The sequence below is a fragment of the Phodopus roborovskii genome, unplaced genomic scaffold (genome assembly GCF_943737965.1).
Source record: "Phodopus roborovskii unplaced genomic scaffold, PHOROB, whole genome shotgun sequence".
In the NCBI taxonomy this organism is placed as follows: domain Eukaryota; kingdom Metazoa; phylum Chordata; class Mammalia; order Rodentia; family Cricetidae; genus Phodopus; species Phodopus roborovskii.
Window position 1 is genome coordinate 2,209,601 of NW_026126480.1, and position 4,877 is coordinate 2,214,477.

Below are 4,877 nucleotides of genomic sequence, written 5' to 3' on the forward strand. Positions count from 1 at the left end.
TCCCTACGTTCCCCTCCCCCACCAGCGCCTAGAGCAGAGGCGGAACTCAAAGGGCTGCTCCCTCACCCCCTTCCTTGCAAAGACGTTTGGTCCGCAATTGGCTCAATCCTTCGATCTCCGACCCGCTGCAAACCAGCGAAAGTCTGTGGCCTGGATCAGACCACCACTGTCCCAGCGGGAGGGGGAAGAAACGAGAAGTTTCCTCTTGTTTTAGATGTCTGTGCCAAGGGTCCCTGGTACAGACTTTGGAGAACATCACTGTAATACTGTCCACGGAAGTCCTCACAACCTAGGCTCTTTCTTGAAGATAGAAATTCAAAATCTATAGGTAGTTTTCTGTTGCCACCCCATCTGGCAGATGGAAGGGACCCGCCCGGAGGTGCGCATGCGCTGAGGCGTATTCTCGCGCTGGGTTGGGGAAACCGGCCTCCTTCAGGCCCCTCCTCTCCTCCTTCTTGTTTGGTAAACCAGGTAGTCTTCCACCGTTTCCCAACGCCCTGGGTAGCATTTCAAAACCGTACCAAGTCAGTGCCTCCGGACACACCTAAATTCTGGGCAGATATTTTGTCGAATGAATATTTATTACAACGAATGATTATATTCAGCCGGTTGGTGCCACTATTGGCTTAAGTAAAAACTATATTTTAATTACATATTTAGATTTAAGTAAAAATACCTTGCGATGCTTGATGCCTGCCAGTAATCCCAGCATCGGAGAGGCAACAACAGGAGTACCACCTGATTGCCCCAATCTCTACCTATCAAGTTCCGAGACAATCAAGGGCTATTTACTGAAAACCCGTCTGAAAAACAATCTTAAAATGATGTGGTTTGGCCAGGTGTGGCGGTGCATGCCTTTAATCACAGCAGTAGCACTAAGGTGACAGAGGCAGGTGAATTACAGTGAGTTTGAGTCCAGCTTGGTCTACACAAGAAGCTGCAGATCAGCCAGGGCTGAATAATATACCCTGTCTCCAAAAAGTAAATAAAAATAAGAAAAATTACATGGTTCTAAATTACCATGATTTATAGTTGGAATGTTGTTTTTAGTTATTGAAAACTGAGGCCCTAGGAAACTGACACGACCTATAAATCAGTGTGAGCAACTGCATGGGTTATAGGTTTGTAAGATTTAGGCAAGAGGCAATATTTTATATAGGAAAAGATAACAGAATTGTTAGTTGACCAAAGTATTTGCCTATTACCACACAAACCTTTAGTTGTTTTTCTTTTTTGTTTTTGTTTTTTTAGATTTTTAAAAATGTGTATGAGTATTTCACTCCCATGTATTTCTGCACCACATGTGAGCCTGCTGCACGCGGAGGTCGGAAGGGGGTGTTGGATCGCTGGGGTTAGAGTTATTAATGCTTGTGAACCACACGGTGTGGCTCCTCTGGAAGAATAGCCCGGGATCTTAATCATAAGCCATCTCACCAGCTCCCTCAGGTGCCATATAGACAATAAATTCGTGAGTCTTATGGATTTAGTGGGTGGGTTCATCATTACGGCACAGGAGTAACTGAATAAAGAGCTTCCTCCCACCTCAGTTTCAGACAGAATTTTACATATCTTTATCTTTAAAATGAAGAGGTAGAGGACCACCCATTTGTTGGGCACCTACTTAATTGCATATGTTTTTCCTCTTAGACCTCATTGCATCTCCCAAAGGAGTACACCATCCATTACATACCAGTTTACTTAAAGACTGCAACATCTTTACAGTGAACACATCAGTTTCATTATCTGAACAACTCTTCCTTTTTGAGATAAGTTTTGCTGATTTGTATGAGAAACAGAAACATGACATACAGTAGTCACTCCTTCCCTGGCAGTTTTTACTACTTATACAGGGAGCTTATGACTTCTTTCAGAAGCTTCATGAGCCTTCTACATTTTTATTTACTTCTGGAATCTTGTAAGTTTTGATTATTTCCAGGACCATGTAAGTTTTGTGCACTGAGTGCTTCTCACCAGGAGGGAATGTTTCAGCTAAAAAGAGATCGCTGGGGTGGAGAAATGGCTCAGGGCATAAGAGCCCAATTCCAAGGTATCCAAAGCTAGACTCTTCTGGACTCCTAGAATGTACATATACTCAGGCAAAACATCCATACACATAAAAATAATTTTTAAAAAAGTAAAACAAGGGCTGGGTGTTGGTGGTGCATGCCTTTAATCCCAGCACTTGGGAGGCAGAGGCAGGTGGATCTCTGTGAGATCTAGGCCAGCCTGGTCTACAAGAGCTAGTTCCAGGACAGCCTCCAAATCAATACAGAGAAACCCTGTCTTGAAAAACCAAAAAAAAAAAAAAAAAAGTTATATTAAAAAAAAAAAGAAATAAGAAATGGCTATGTAACAATTTAGAAATTGCTGAAATTCTATTTATGTGCATAAGGTGGGATGTGTCATAAGAGGGAAAATGAGACTAGGTATACCTTCAAAAATTCTAACATTATTCCTGCAAAAAGTAAGAGCACTTATGGAGCACGAAGCTTCAAGACTTGAGTTTGAATACCTAGCAGCTACATAAAGAACAAGGCATGAGCACAGACATGATGTAATCAGTGCTGTGGAGGACAGACTTGGGGGGCAGGGGAGATTGCTGGCTGCCAGCCAGCTCTGCGTTCAGTAAGAGACCTTGTCTGAAAGGGCTAAATAAGACAGAGAGTGATAGGACAGGACACATTATGTCTTCCTCTGGCTCCTAGCAATGCATACACTTTCATTTTTAGCTTTGAGAAGATACGCAAGTTGTAATTTTACTTATATACACTTTGTTGTTGTAGTTGATTTGAGTCAAGTTCTCACTATCTAAAACAGGTTGGCTTCAAACTCATGGAGATCTACCTGCCAAGTTCTGGGGTTAAAAGCATGCACCACCATGCCCAGCACTTTTTTTTTTTTTTAACTGTTTCATACATGAGCATGGTAGTTCACACCCATAATTCTAGCATTCAAGAGGGTAGGGGGATCAGGTGCTCATGTAGATCAACCTGGGCTACAGGATACCTTGTCTCAAATAAGTAATGAATTGATGAATAAAAGCTAGCAAGCAAATGGTGGCTTCTGGATATGTTTAAGAAACATCCCAGTAATTCATAGAATGTACTAGTTGAAGCAAGTGTGTATTGGACAGATACCTAACCAGCCAACCTAGAGCTCAGCTGACTCCCTGGATGTTGGTGTCACTAAGATAGGTAAGGTAGAAGACATGATTGAAAATCTTTCATTTCAGCGTTGAGAAGATAAGACAAGTTGTAATTTTATTCCTAACTTCAAGTAGTCAGCAGTGGTCTCTCCCTAATTGAAGGAAGGATTGGCTCAAATAATAGAAGTAATTCCAATGTCTTAGTCTTTCAGAGGAAGTCTGTGTAAACTAATTGAGACTATTTACATGAAAGAGCTTCAACAGTTATCATTTCTGGAAAAGTTGCTGAAAGATAAACTTTGAATTTTGAAACAAAGGTCTACTTTGCTTTACAGCTTTCAGTATTAATTTTATGAGTAAGATTTTACCTGCATATGTATATTTTCCCCTCCTATGCAGTAGACAAAAAGATGCAGGGAAAGCAATTTTGGTTGAAAGTGACTTTGAGATGCAAGGGTTCCTTTTCAAATGTATCGAAACCAGCACAATCCCTATTTTAAGATAGTAGGACAAAAAGGACCCAGAAAGTTGGGTCCTGGGTCACATTCACTCAAGGTTTGTTTCACAATTTATCTAATCTAATTTTTTTTATAATATTTTATTTATAGGTAAGGATGCTGAGACAAAGAAATCAAACAGCTCCAAGTCAGAAGGTGGAATGTCAAGGTCTGAATCCATACAACTTACTCCAGGGCCTGTTCCTTTCCCATAACATATGGCTCCCATTAAGCTGCCAATATGTTCAACTTTCTTTTCATCCACTTCCTCCCTTGTTAGAGATCTAATCCTGGACCATCACACACACACACCAGGCAGGCACTGTAACCATCGAGCCACATCCCCATCATGTCTGTCTGTCTTCTGATTCTGTCTTTCTGATAATGAGCATGGATTAGAGATTTGAAGTAAGAGAAAAGGTTTTCTTTCTTTCTTTTTTTTTTCTTTAAAAGCATTCACAATAATTTAAATAGCCCAATTCTCAAAGGCTGAAAGAGTGGACAGAGCACTGGGTGCTCTTACAGAGATCCTCAGTTCAATTCCCAGCACCCGCATGGCAGCTCACAACCATCTATAATGGGACCTAATGCCCTCTTCTGTCATGCAATTAGAGCACTCAATATACAAAAATAAATAAATCTTTTTTTAAAAAAAAGCTCAATTATCACTTATTCACTGAAAATCAAAACACCTACATGCCTAATATTGATCTTAAAAAGTAAATAATTGCTTTTTTAAAAAGAGAAAATCCTAGCTAGGTAGTGGTGATGCATGATTTTAATCCCAGCACTCAAGAGGCAGAGGCAGGAAGATCTCTGTGACTTTGAGGTTAGCTTTGTCTACAGAGTGAGTTCCAGGACAGCCTGGGCCACACAGAGAAACCCTGTTTTAAAAAGAAGGAGGAGGAGGAAAAATAAAGAAGAAGGAAGAAGGAAAGAAGAAAAGGAGGAGGAAGAGGAAAGTCACTGTTACCTAACAGTTGAAGTCAACATCCAGCAGTTGGTGAGGCCTGCTATAAGCTATTAACTTACAATAACCCCTGAGAAGTACACACTTGGGTTTCCATTTCTTTGTAAAACTTGTTTTTCCTTTTTCTACCTGTGTTCATATTGTTCTATTGTAGTGAGATATTCACCTTGTCCGCACCTATGGCATAGACTACGCCCATTGGGGGTGGAGACAGGGCCTGATGTTACCCTGGGGAACTAAATCAGAGGAGGGGGCTCAGAGAGCT